Genomic DNA, 15,702 nt, shown 5'->3' with positions numbered 1-15,702 from the left:
GTTCACACTACGTATATTTGAGGCTGTATGTTTGAGGCTGTATAGCAACCAAAACAAGGAGTGGATTGAAAACACAGAAAGGCTATGTTCACATAATGTTGTAATTGAGTGGATGGCCGTCATTTAATGGCAAATATTTGCTGTTATTTTAAAACAACGGCTGTTATATTGAAATAATGGAAGTTATTTACCGTTATATGGCGGCCATCCACTCAATTTCAACATTGTGTGAACAGATCCTTTCTGGGTTTTCAATCCACTCCTGGTTTTGGTTGCTATGAGGACCTGACATGAGGACCAAATACTGCCTGAAATATACATAGTGTGAACCCAGCCCCCACCTGCGAAAGTTCAGTACTGCTCCCTGGTAAATACAAATATGCACAAAAGAGCCCAGGGAGCCTCAATAAAGAGTCTCGAAACACAGGACTAGCCAGATATCCCTCTGGGAAGGGCCAAGCCAGGGGTTGGCTTCTGTAGGGAATCCACCAAAACCCTTATATTAAGTGATCCAATAAGTCAATGTAAAGACAAGGGAAAAACCAAGGCCAGGTATCCATCCACAGACAGCTGTTTCGGGGTGTTGCCCCTCATCAATGTGGAGCAGGATTCTATCTAGGTCATTACATTGACTTATTGGGCAACTTAATATGGGCAACTTAATATTTTGTTGGTTTCCCTACAGGCAGGGCCATTTCTGCCATGAGGCAGACTGAGCTTTCTGCCTCAGGCGGCAGATTCTTTACTCCACTAGGGGGCGGCACAATCCCTCACTTTCACTTTCACCCGGTCTGCAGGCACATCACCATCACCTCTGCCTCCTCCTCACGCCCCCTCTCCGTAGCTCAGTGATGGACAGCCTTGTCACTGGGGCGGCTGTCTCCTAGCTGGCTGGCTGTCTCTGTCGGAGCAGAGAGAAGGGGAGGGAGGCTCAGCACCACAGTAGAGCTGACTGGAAGCTGTGTGTGCCCTGTCCCCTCCCATACAGCCTCATCTCCTGAGCCCTCCACTGCTGGCCTGGGATGTGACATCTGCTGGAGGAGACAGACACAGGAAGTTAGTGTGTGTGTATACAGTATATATGTGTGTGTGTACAGTATATTTGTGTGTATACAGTATATATATGTGTGTGTGTATACAGTATATGTATGTGTATACAATATATATGTGTGTGTGTATACAGTATATGTGCATGTATACAGTATATAGGTGTGTGTGTATACAGTATATGTGTGTGTATACAGTATATGTGTGTGTGCATACAGTATATGTGTGTGTATACAGTATATATATGTGTGTGTATACAGTATATGTGTGTGTATACAGTATATGGCTCGGTTCACACGTTGTAAGAGTGCGGCTGTAATTGTGCGGCGGTATTTTTGGTGGTTCGTGTGTATGCTTGGAAGTATAGGATATGTGGCTGCACAGTGCACACTATCTCTGAATCTACGGCCCTATCGTAAACGGACCCGTAAAAAATGAACAAGACCATTGTTTGCGGCTGAACATGCGGCCGAGGATTGACAGGCGGTCCGTACGGAGTACTTCAAAAATAGCCGGCAATGATGCCGAATGCCGATGCCTCTAATAGTTAATATATTAAATTAATCAAACACATTTTCTTTGTAATCAAGACACTTTCGTTGATCAATAATTTATTTCTAACGAATCCATCATTTTGCAATTAAATATACTGTTAAAAAAAATAGATATATAAATAAATGTATATTTATCTATATATTTATTTTTTGACAGTATATTGAATTGCACAATGATGGATTCGTTAGAATTAAATTATTGACCAACGAAACTGAATTTATTTAAACGAAAATGTGTTTTCTTAATTAAATATTAATTAGTACAGGAAGCTCTATAAGCCGTTAATTCATATGCCGGCAATAGAGCATTCTGTACTAATCATCACTTTACTTTAATGAAAACATCAAATGTTTCTTCTAATTATGTTATGACAATAGCATTATTAGAAGAAACATTTAGAATTATATGTGCGCTCAGCTGATTGGCTGTTCGGCTGAGCGCACATATAATGAGCCGGTCCGCAGTACAGTGACTTCATTGTGCTGCGGACCAGCGAAGAGGACACATCGGGGTGAGTATAGAGCTCTCCCCACCCCCTCCCCAGCACTGCACCCCTCCCAGCAAGGAAGGGGGGTCACTTAACCCCTTCCTTGCTGGGATGGGTGCAGTCTGACATCAGTCTGGCCCCCAAGGGGTTAAGGGGGATGCAATACATCCTCCCTTAACCCCTTGGGGGCCAGACTGTAAGCAGCGATCTGTAAAGATGCTGCATACTGTAAGGAGCACAACACCGCTCACAATGATGGGTGTTGTGCTCCTGTTTGTGTGTTTTTTGTGTGTTTCTCCCTTTTTGTTTTTCAGATATCGGTATCCTGGGGATTACGTCGGATTCCATGGACTACGTCGATGACCAGCGGTTGTTCTTTGAATTTTTTTTAATAAAATGGTCAATGAGGGGTGTGGGGGTGTTTTTATTTGAATAAAAAAATTTGTAAACTTGTGTCTTGTCTTTATTTCTTTACTTTATAGACTTAGTAGTGGAAGCCGTCTAATAGACGGAATCCATTACTAAGTTGGGGCCTAGTGTTAGCCGGTATAAAATGGCTAACACTAACCCCCTATTATTACCCCAGTACCCAATGCCACCAGGGGTACTGGGAAGAGCCGGGTGCCAGTGGTCCCGGAGCGTCAATATTGGCGCTCCTGGACCGGGCGGCAGCAGGCTGGTAAGATTTAGGCTGGGGAGGGCCTAAACCAATGGCTCTTCCCACCCTGGTGTTACCAGGCTGCTGTCGTTTGGTTTTTAACCCGGCTGGTTATAAAAATAGGGGGGACCCTATGCGTTTTTTTTTTATTATTTATTTATTTTAAAAAAAAACGCATAGGGTCCCCCCTATTTTTATAACCAGCCGGGTTAAAAACCAAACGACAGCAGCCTGGTAACACCAGGGTGGGAAGAGCCATTGTTTTAGGCCCTCCCCAGCCTAAATCTTACCATCCTGCTGCCGCCCGGTCCAGGAGCGCCAATTTTGACGCTCCGGGACCACTGGCACCCGGCTCTTCCCAGTACCCCTGGTGGCATTGGGTACTGGGGTAATAATAGGGGGTTAGTGTTAGCCATTTTATACCGGCTAACACTAGGCCCCAACTTAGTAATGGATTCCGTCTATTAGACGGCTTCCACTACTAAGTCTATAAAGTAAAGAAATAAAGACAAGACACAAGTTTACAAATTTTTTTATTCAAATAAAAACACCCCCACACCCCTCATTGACCATTTTATTAAAAAAAATTCAAAGAACAACCGCTGGTCATCGACGTAGTCCATGGAATCCGACGTAATCCCCAGGATACCGATATCTGAAAAACAAAAAGGGAGAAACACACAAAAAACACACAAACAGGAGCACAACACCCATCATTGTGAGCGGTGTTGTGCACCTTACAGTATGCAGCATCTTTACAGATCGCTGCTTACAGTCTGGCCCCCAAGGGGTTAAGGGAGGATGTATCGTATCCCCCTTAACCCCCTGGGGGCCAGACTGATGTCAGACTGCACCCATCCCAGCAAGGAAGGGGTTAAGTGACCCCCCTTCCTTGCTGGGAGGGGTGCAGTGCCGGGGAGGGGGTGGGGAGAGCTCTATACCCACCCCGATGTGTCCTCTTCGCTGGTCCGCAGCACAATGAAGTCACTGTACTGCGGACCGGCTCATTATATGTGCGCTCAGCCGAACAGCCAATCAGCTGAGCGCACATATAATTCTAAATGTTTCTTCTAATAATGCTATTGTGATAACATAATTAGAAGAAACATTTGATGTTTTAATTAAAGTAAAGTGATGATTAGTACAGAATGCTCTATTGCCGGGAATATGAATTAACGGCTTATAGAGCTTCCTGTACTAATTAATATTTAATTAAGAAAACACATTTTCGTTTAAATAAATACAGTTTCTTTGTTCAATAATTTAATTCTAACGAATCCATCATTGTGCAATTAAATATACTGTCAAAAAATAAATATATATATAAATATACATTTATTTATATATATATTTATTTTAACAGTATATTTAATTGCAAAATGATGGAATCGTTTACATTTAATTATTGAACAATAAAAGGGACTTTATTACAAAGAAAATGTGTTTTAATAATTCAATATATTAACCATGAGAGACATCGGCTATAGTGCAGAGGATCGCAAACCTCGGTAATAGCGATTCATGTAAACTGTGTTCCCTGCTTTCCCAGATGCATCCAGAGGTGTTTGCATCACTTTCTTAACATTTTATTTGTTATTTTTAGTTGAACCAGATTTCCAAGTAAATGACCGTATGTTTTGAGCCGCATGTCTATTTTTTCCCACGGCAGTAGTTTCACCCGCACATTTACAGCCGCATAAAAAATACAGCCGCACAGTTACAGCGTGTGAACCCAGCCTATATGTGTGTGTGTGTGTGTGTATACAGTATATGTGAGTGTGTATACAGTATATGTGTGTATACAATATATGTGTGTGTGTGTGTATACAGTATATATGTGTGTGTGTGTGTATACAGTATGTGTGTGTATACAGTATATGTGTGTGTGTGTGTATAAAATATATGTGTGTGTATACGGTATATGTGTGTGTATACAGTATATGTGTGTGTGTGTGTGTGTACAATATATGTGTGTATACGGTATATGTGTGTGTGTATACAGTATGTGTGTGTATACAGTGTGTGTGTGTATGTGAGAATACAGTGTGTGTATATATGTGTGTGTGTGTATAAATATATATATTTATATGTGTGTGTGTGTGTGTATATATAAATATATATATTTATATGTGAGTGTGTATGTGTGTGTATCTAATCTGCCCTGTATGTACAGCACATGTGCCCTGTATAAGTATGGAGTGATCTCAGTAGCTGAGCCCAGTCTATGCCCAGGGTTGCCAGCTGCTATCTGTCACCAGTGTGACTGGCAATCTGTTGTATTATTAGCGCCCCCACAGCCTGTACACATAGTCACCTTGCTGGGGAAGCAATAGAAAATCCCGAGATGCCATAGTTATAGCTGCACACTGTAATAATACCAAAATTACTATACACTACTTACATTATTAGTGCAGTGTACTGTAAAAAGATTTTAAAAAAATTAAAAAGAATCCACTGTATAAAAAATGCAAATCACTGCTTTTCCCTATTTCTCAAATAAAAAAAAAATCTACACAAGAATATATAAGGAGACATCCAGTTCCAGCGCGCACAGGATGGCAGCACTGTGAAGGAGCTTCCACAGTAACTCGCTATAGACTCGGCTCCCAGCTGTTACCCGTTACCACGGTAAATACCAGAACACCTGACATACTCCTCTACCCGTTAGGGACATGGAGAAACAACAGCAGCGCGCTGGGAAGCAACACAGAGCCCCCTCTTCCTCTATACCTCTCCCACAGAGGGAGAAAACAAAATCCAAGATGGCTGTGTCTCCTCACACAGCAGCGCAGCACATCACCTCAGGAGACACAAATATAAATCATTCACCTCCTGCTTCTTCTGAAATGGTCACAAATGACCCCAACACTGAATCTTTTATTCCTGGACTGTCTATTTCCTGTAAATCACTAGCCATAGAAGTGGCCAAAATAATAATACCAGACATTACTGCTTCCTTGGAAGCCACTATAATGACCTCACTATCTGCTATACAGGGAGACATTTCTCATCATACCTCCCAAATACATGAATTAGAAGAGCGCCTAGGGTTAGTGGAGGATGAACTAGCCACGACTAAATCTAAGCTACAAACAACTATGAAACTTACTGCAACATTAAGGGACAAGACAGATGATCTAGAAAATAGATCAAGACGGAGTAACCTTCGCATAATAGGTCTGCCTGAAAGCATAGCATTGTCACAATTATCCATCATCTGTACCTCAGAATTACCACAGACCCTAGGTTTACAAGGCTCTTGTCAAGTAGAAAGGGCAAATCGTATAGGCCCTCCAGCAAACACTTTAACCCCTTCCAAAAAGGCGACTACTAACAAACCGACACAAGTGATAGTCAAATATCTTAATTATGCAGATAAAGCTGCTATTTTACAGGCGTTTAGGAAAATGAAAACTGAAGTTCTTATAAGAGGTCACAAAATTCTGATATTCAATGACTATTCTGCTACAGTAGTCCAAAAACGAAAAGCATTTTTACCAATATGTACGGCTCTAGTACAGCAGCAAATAAGATTTGCACTCCTCTTCCCTGCTATTCTAAAAGTCTTCAAATCAGATGGATCTACCAGTGTATACCAGACCCCTGAAGAAGCTTCGTCTCTCCTAGAGAATTTGAGAGACCCGACTTCTGCTACTCCTCCTGGGGATAAGAACAAGAGACGACGTCTTGATAGTCCTACATCTCCTTCAGCAGATATGGAGTGATGAACTATACTGACTAACATGTCTAACAAGAGTCATCATCTTACTTCAGATATTTATTTATATCTCCTATTCCTTTATATTCAATCATTTTCTCCCTTTACTTATGCTCCTCCTATTCTACTATGACTTCCTAAGGTTTCACCTTAAAGAAAGAGTTTTCCTTTACCAAATTAGTCATGGCATTTGTTTACTTGTACAAATCCTGCTTGAATAGGAAAATGTATAGGAAGAGATATTGCTATGTAGTATAATTGATATTAGCGAGTTACGTTTTCTCGCCATGTTTTTATTTGTTTTCTATTTCTTCTTTTTCTTGTATCTTTCTATTTTCTCACCAGGCTATATGCCCGCTCTGAGTCAGCGAATACTGCGTATGTTTCTGTGTGAAAAAAGTGAAGTCTTATACCAACTTTCTTTCGCTTATTTAGTTGTAAGATTTAGATATATTGCAATATTATTGCTATGCTGCTCTCTATATATATTATGTAAGGTTTTTTTTCAGTTTTTATGCTCTCAGGTCTAATTGTAACATGAATCTCTCATCTATATTTTTCTTATCCCTACTGCTGCTGTGTGCTCTTGGGGTGCCTGTCTCTTATCACTTCATCTGCTCTTGGCTTTTATGAAAATCGTTTCTTGGAATGTAAAAGGTTTGCGCTCTCCTTCCAAAAGAGCGCTCATCCTTAGAAGACTGGGAGCGGATGTAGCGTTATTACAGGAATCTCATTTGTCTGAATCAGACTATGTTAGAATGAAAAGGTTTTGGGTAGGTGAAGTCTTTGGATCTCCTGCTCAAAATAGGAAGCGTGGTGTGGTAACTCTTATTCATAGAAATTTTGCCCACTCTATTGTTTCTCAAACCTCAGACTCAGAAGGGAGATTTCACCACATGGTTTTGGATACTCCATCTGGACATATAAGCTTATATAATGTTTATGGCCCTAATAACAGACGAGCTCCATTTTTCCAACACTTAGAATCGTCCCTTCTTCAAGATGGTGAATCCAAAATAATAGTAGGAGGTGACCTCAATACAGTTTTACACCCGCATGAAGATAGGAAACGTTCCACTCCTCTGACAAGGAATTCTCCTCCTCCTGAATTATTTTTAACAAATTTGTTATCTAGTACTCATCTAGTGGATTCCTGGCGTCATCTTCATCCTGAAGAAAGAGAATTTTCTTTTTTCTCACATTCTCAGATGGCTTGGTCCAGACTTGACTATATGTTAGTCTCACAGGGAGCCTTGAGCCTACTAGATGACTCTGTCATAAATGATATGGTTATATCTGACCATTCTCCGATTACTTTAACCCTACGTGATTCTTACCCTAAAGGAACAGACATTATTTGGAGACTCCCAGCAGTGTTAGCTTCAGATGAAGTCTTCAAAAATCTTCTTAAAAAATGGTGGTCACAGTAATTCGCAACATACCACAACTCCTATACTGTTCTGGGAAACTGCCAAAGCTGTACTAAGAGGCAATATAATCTCTTATCTCTCTGCACGTAAAAAAGAAGCGACCACCTCTTACAATACTCTTACTACTAAACTTTGTAATGAGATACACGTGAGTAAAGATCACCGGCACTGCTCTCTATCGGTGGCTTACTTGTGGGATATTGCCATGCATTATGGACTATGCCTCAGTCGCCTATGGGGTGCTCCTCGTACAATAGTAATGTAAACAGTCCAAGCAGAGAGAGAAAGATAAGGGCACTCACCCATATGTGGCATAATGACTTCTTTATTCACAACATATGCAGTTAAAAGTCCATGGAGGCATCAAAACATGCGGGCAGACGCCATATCACTTTCACAGCGCTAACATGATGGCCATTTCGCGCGCATGCGCTCTTCTACGGATCAAGCGCGCATGCGCGCAAAATGGCCATCATGTTAGCGCTGTGAAAGTGATATGGCGTCTGCCCGCATGTTTTGATGCCTTCATGGACTTTTAACTGCATATGTTGTGAATAAAGAAGTCATTATGCCACATATGGGTGAGTGCCCTTATCTTTCTCTCTCTGCTTGGACTGTAAACTTCGTAATGCATACACTACCTTCTTATCTTTACCTTCTGAACAAAAAAAATCCCTTTGGTGTATAGCAAAAAAGGAATTCGAATTAGCTCAAGAAAAACTTAATAATTTATATAAAAATCACTATTTTTCTCGTCTTTATAAATATGGTAATAAAACAGGAAAATTATTAGCTAACTTAGCAAAGAGTAAACGCCCTATTTCCCATATCAAAAATATGAAAGATCATAATGGTTTATTACATTCTGATCCAAAAACTATTTCTAATATTCTTCAAAAATTTTACTGATCCCTTTACTCCTCTGATCTTATAGATCCTTTAGCGGGTCAACAGTTTCTCCAGTCTCTGAATCTTCCCAAATTGGATGAATCTTCTCTGGCATCATTAAATGCCCCCATCTCTCCTGAGGATATCTCTAAAACAATATCTTCCCTTCATAATAATAAAACACCAGGGCCAGATGGATTTAGTGGAGAATTTTATAAAGTTCTAAATACTGATCTGGTTCCAACTCTCCAAAAAGTATATCAACATATAATAGATAATAAATGCATGTTACCTTCAGGGGAAATGGCCTATATTAGATTACTCCATAAACAAGGGAAAGACCCACAACTTCCATCCTCATATCGGCCTATTTCTCTTATAAATCAAGATTTAAAAATTCTTACGAAAATTATGGCTGACCGGCTTGCTTTATTTCTCCCTAAGTTGATTAGTAGCCACCAAGTTGGCTTTATAAAGGGCCGCTCAGCGATAACTCATATTAGGACAGTTCTAACCGTACAGGAAGTAGTACGACAAAGGGAAAATCCAAATCATTCACCAGGACTGCTTGCCTTAGACGCTGAAAAGGCATTTGATAATCTTAACTGGGAATGGATGGATATGACCCTCTCTCGTTATGGCATTACAGGACCTTTTAAAGATCTTATCTCTACCATATACAATAACCCAATAGCTCGCATTCATACACCTGGATTCTTGTCTGACACTTTCCCAATCCTTAAAGGAACCAGGCAAGGTTGCCCAATGTCCCCCCTTCTTTTTGATTTAGCATTAGAGCCCTTAATTAGATTTCTTCTCCTCACACCTGAATTTAAAGGCATTCAAGTAGGCAATGAAGAAGTACGTATAGCTTGCTTCGCTGATGACACCTTATTATTCCTAGAAAATCCCACATCACACATCCCTGGTGTTTTAAAAATCTTGAAAAACTTTGGCTCATTTTCTGGTTTTAAAATTAATATTACTAAAAGCCAATTGTTACCCTTAATACCACACTTGGCTCCCCATATTTACCCTGAAGGTATAGGTATAGCAAAACAACATCTTTTATATTTAGGAATTAAAATTGGACATACCCCTTCTTCTCTCTACTCATTAAATTATATCCCAATCTTCCAAAAAATAGAACAAGAACTTGATAGGTGGAAAAATTTACCCCTTTCAATCTTAGGCCGTATTCATCTTATTAAGATGATGTCATTTGCTAAATTATTGTATCCCTTACAAATGATCCCCTTACTACTAAAACATAAGGATATTTCTCGACTCAGATCAGCCTTTACCAAATTAATTTGGAGGTCAAAACGATCAAGAATAGCATATGATACTCTCAGCCTCCCCAAACATAAAGGTGGTGCTCAATTACCTAATGTCAGATTCTATAATTTGGCCTCCATTTTCAGACACATCAGAGACTGGATTAACGGTACTTCTTTCTTTTCTAATTATTCCTTGGAGTCTGCTCTTTCTTCTCCTTGGCCTTTGGCTTCGCTTCTTCACTTCTCTATTTCAGAACTACCCTCACATTTAAAACACAATGTTATTATCGCTGATACCGTGGCCACATGGAAAGCTTTAAGAAAATTGTATAAACTCCCATTTAGTCTTTCTAAGTTTTTCACATTATGGGACAATCCCCTCTTTCTACATGGTAACATCAATCCTGACTATATGGTATGCAAACAAAAACAAATCACTCACTTAAGTAACTTATTGGACTCAGATAAGGGAGAGTTGTTATCTTAGGAAAAATTTAGAGACATGTATGATATCCCTCCCCATCAGGGCCGCCGATAGGGCAGTACAAGCGGTACTGCCGTATGGGGCCCGGACCCTAAGAGACACGGGGGGGGGGGCCCGGCGGGCCCGCCGGCCGCCGCCCCCCGCCCGCTACGCTAGGGGGGTCCGCACGGCCCCCCTTGCCACCTGTTTTTGAGCATCCCGAGAAGCTGCGGCCGCGCAGCTTCTCGGGATGCACTGATCGCTTTAATGTTCCGCCCGCACTGTGCGGGCGGAACATTAAAGCGATCAGAATACAGGAGAAGGACCTGTCAGCGTCCTCCTCCTGTATTCTCTCCCATAGGCTGCCGGCACTTCATACCAGCAGCCTATGGGAGGCCGGGCCGTGATCATGTGCCCCTCCGGCAGGCGTGATGATGTGACGTCATCACGTCTGCCGGAAGTCCCGTCCCTGCGGCTCGCAAGATGGAGCCCGAAGAGGAGGAGGAAGAGCTGCTGCCTGCAGCCACAGCGCGGATTAGGTGAGTAGGATGTTTGTTTTTTTTAGGGGCACCTCTGGGGGCGTTATTAGTGTATGGGGGCACCTCTGGGGGCATTATTAGTTCATGGGGGCACCTCTGGGGGCATTATTAGTATATGGGGGCACATCTGGGGGCATTATTAGTGTATGGGGGCACCTCTGGGGGCATTATTAGTGTATGGGGGCACCTCTAGGGGCATTATTAGTATATGGGGGCACCTCTGGGGGCATTATTAGTATATGGGGGCACCTCTGGGGGCATTATTAGTATATGGGGGCACCTCTGGGGGCATTATTAGTATATGGGGGCACCTCTGGGGGCATTATTAGTATATGGGGGGCACCTCTGGGGGCATTATTAGTATATGGGGGCACCTCTGGGGGCATTATTAGTGTATGGGGGGCACCTCTGGGGGCATTATTAGTTCATGGGGGCACCTCTGGGGGCATTATTAGTTCATGGGGGGCACCTCTGGGGGCATTATTAGTATATGGGGGCACCTCTGGGGGCATTATTAGTTCATGGGGGCACCTCTGGGGGCATTATTAGTGTATGGGGGCACCTCTGGGGGCATTATTAGTTCATGGGGGCACCTCTGGGGGCATTATTAGTGTATGGGGGCACCTCTGGGGGCATTATTAGTATATGGGGGCACCTCTGGGGGCATTATTAGTATATGGGGGCACCTCTGGGGGCATTATTAGTATATGGGGGCACCTCTGGGGGCATTATTAGCTCATGGGGGCACCTCTGGGGGCATTATTAGTTCATGGGGGCATTATTAGTGCATGGGGGTACCTCTGGGGGCATTATTAGTTCATGGGGGCACAGCTGGGAATCCTACATACAGGGGGCACAGCAGGGGATCCTACATACAGGGGGCATCCCACACAGCGCAGTTACTATGGGAGCCTACAGGGGGGGAGAAAGGAAAGGAAGTTGATAGAAATGTGCGGAGCCTAAATTGTTTGTCTCGCAGGTTCTAAGGGGATGAAACGTATCTGGAAGGACTCATCATGGAGGTCTGGGCCGGACGGAGAGGAAAAGGGAAAGTGACGCCTCAGATCAAAGAAGACGTCACCTGTGAGTCCCTGTATGACACTTTTCTTATTTTGTAGAACATCATTTAGTAGGGGTGCCCCGAGGTGACAGCTACTACATTATCTGTACTCAGAGATATCACTGTGTTATCTGTTGTGTTACATAGGACTGCAGGTGACTACTACATTATCTGTACTCAGAGATATCGCTGTGTTATCTGTGGTGTTACATAGGACTGCAGGTGACAGCTACTACATTATCTGTACTCAGAGATATCACTGTGTTATCTGTGCTGTTACATAGGACTGCAGGTGACATCTACTACATGATCTATACTCAGAGATATCACTGTGTTATCTGTGCTGTTACATAGGACTGCAGGTGAAATCTACTACATTATCTGTACTCAGAGATACCACTGTGTTATGTGGTGTTACATAGGACTGCAGGTGATATCAGGTGATTTCTCCAGGTTGCAGAAGTTCAAACTTCATCGTGCCCTGGTGTGCTGGTGTCTGTATGTCTGTATACATGTGTGCTGGTGTCTGTATGTCTGTATACATGTGTGCTAGTGTCTGTATACATGTGTGCTGGTGTCTGTATGTCTGTATACATGTGTGCTAGTGTCTGTATACATGTGTGCTGGTGTCTGTGTGTGAGATCAATTCTAGAGAACTGGCTCATATACCCCATTTTCCCCAGTGGCTTAAAATGTAACCTCTGTTATACAGTTATAAAATTGTAGAACCTAAATGTGAACAAGGTGCAATTCAAATAGACACTTACTTGTATAGCTGTCTCTTGTGCTCTGTATGCAGTGCATTATATTCACCCTTGCAACGTACAATTTATAGCGTGTCTACAAGCCCAGCGGGGCTCATTATGATGGAGACTACAACTTATACAAGAGTGGGGTAGGGGTTCCCCTGTATTCAGAATGCTGTTGAGTGCTAGGCAATGCCCCGTCTGGGATTATTGAATTTCGAGGGTCTATGCAGAGCAGGATAAAGACACCTCTGCTGCACAAACAGGATCTCCTAGAAAGCGTTCTCACCGCCATGTATTCGCTATCACTGTCTTGGGTGAGCTAAACTAGTCTGCCTGGGGGGGGGGTGATTTGTATATGCTCACTAACATGGAACAGCCTCATTATATTAGCCTTATCAACATATTCTATGTTAGTGAGCATACCGGGGGGGGGGGGATATTGGTGAACATATACAAATCAAACAGCCCCCCCAGACCCTCGAAATTCAATAACCCCAAACGGGGCATTGCCTAGTACTCAACAGCATTCTGAATACAGGGGAACCCCTACCCCACTCTTGTATAAGTTTTAGTCTCCATCATAATGAGCCCCGCTGGGCTTGTAGACACGCTATAAATTGTACGTTGCAAGGGTGAGTATAACGCACTGCATACAGAGCACAAGAGACAGCTATACAAGTATGTGTCTATTTGAATTGCACCTTGTTCACATTTAATTTCTACAATTTTATAACTGTATAACAGAGGTTACATTTTAAGCCACTGGGGAAAATGGGGTATATGAGCCAGTTCTCTAGAATTGATCTGAACCAAATTATACCTCCCAGCAAGGCGTGGGTCGAACACACTATTTTTTTTTTTTTTTTTTTTTTAATGTGGGGGGCCCAGACACTTTGGTTGTATGGGGCCCCGAAATTCCTGATGGCGGCCCTGCTCCCCATCACCAGGTTTTATTTGAACAACTGTGTTCTTTTGCTATTAATAGAGTTAAATCTTGTGCGAAGGCAGAAAAAACTAATGATTTTGATTTTCTATGCTCCAATTCTTCTCCCACCTTATCTCTTTCTCAAATATACCGTAGGATATGTGTTGATTCCTTACACAAATCTCCTCCCCCTTTTCTTCGGAAATGGGCTGCAGAAATACAAACAGATAATTTGGAACAAAAATTGCTAAATAGCATTCGATATGTTACTGCAGCCACTCCCAGTGTGAAATTGAGGGAAATCCACTTCCGGCTACTCCATAAGGCAATTTACGCTTTTAACTTTTCTTACTTCACCATGCCAGATGATTTCTTGACATATTGTCCAAAATGTAAAGAACCTAGCGCAGATTTATTACACTGTGTTTGGTCTTGTTCTCAAATTCAGACATACTGGCAATTAGTACAAACCTTTATTCAGAATACATGGAATGAATCCATACCTCTAACTCTACTCAGTTATGTTTTTCATGTTGTGGTGGCCGGGGATGGAGATCCCTCTGAAAAACCTATAGCCTCAAAATGTATTCATCTTACTCTGTTATTAGCCTTAAAAGGCTTACTAAACCACTGGATCTCTGACACACTTCCCACTATTTCTGAGCTAACAACCTCGCTTAAAGAAACTCTTCATTGGGAAATGCTGGATGCAATCCGCAACAAAGATGTTTCCACAAAAAATTTCATTAAAAAATGGAAATTTTTTCTCATAAAGGTTATGTCGCAGGAGGAGAGGGAAGCTGTTATGAAACACTTTTGTAATACTGTTTGGTATCAGACGACGGAGGCAAGGGGCAACTTAGGGGTACTCAGAGTTCCTTAATTATATTAAAGATAGAGATTCTTTATCTACATTTCTTTCGATCCTGTAGAGCATTAATTTTTTTTCTTTAGATTCTATTGTTTTTTATAGCAAAATTGTTTTCAAACTTACTATATTGTATCCTATTTATGTCTTCCTTTGATATGTAACTGTATTGTTATAGATAAAATTTGAAAAATCTAATAAAAATATTTGGAAAAAAAAAAAAAGAATATATATAACTATGAGGGTATGTTCACACTATGGAAAACGTTCGGAAATTTCACGCGGAGACAGTGCGGCAGACTCCACTTGAAGTTCCATATGTCCCATTGACTCAATGATATTCTCAAGCTCAATTATTTGGGCGGACGGCGGATTGAGCTGGAAAATATCATTGAGTCATTGGGACAGGTGGAACTTCAAGTGGAGTTTGCCGCACTGTCTACTCTTGAAATTTTTGAGGGTATTCCATAGTGTGAACATAGCCTGAGACTATAGAAACTATATATATCTATAGAAATATCTGAACTAAACAAAAACGGCATTACTTCTCTGCACGGTGAACGCTATAAAAAGAATATATCCGTGTAATGTATTCATTATTGGTATATATGTGCTGTATATTGCTGCTAGTATATATCTATGTATGTATCTGTTTATGCAGTTGGCTACATAGATTTCTTAACTACTATTCGTTTATTTGGGGGGGGGGGGCGCGCCATTTCAATTCTCGCCTCAGGCAGCAGAAAACCTAGAATCGGCCCTGCCTACAGGAGATTCCTTGGGCTGGGTCCTTCTCGGAGAGATATCTGGCTAGTCCTATGTTTCAAGACTCTTAAATGAGGCTCCATTGGCTCTTTTTGCATATTTGTATTTCCCAGGGAGCAATGCACCTAGGATTTCACTGTGTTGAGCACTTTAACTAGCAGCCGACAGTGTTATCTTCGGTTGGTCTCCATGAGATCAGTGATTGATTTTCTGTATGGCTCTACTAGGCATTGCTCCCACTTAGCCAGAATCCTGCTTCACACTGATGAG

This window comes from Dendropsophus ebraccatus, chromosome 8, assembly GCF_027789765.1.
Source record: "Dendropsophus ebraccatus isolate aDenEbr1 chromosome 8, aDenEbr1.pat, whole genome shotgun sequence".
NCBI classification, from domain to species: Eukaryota; Metazoa; Chordata; class Amphibia; order Anura; family Hylidae; genus Dendropsophus; species Dendropsophus ebraccatus.
The sequence above is the reverse complement of the archived record's forward strand: the minus strand, read 5'-3'. Positions refer to the sequence as shown.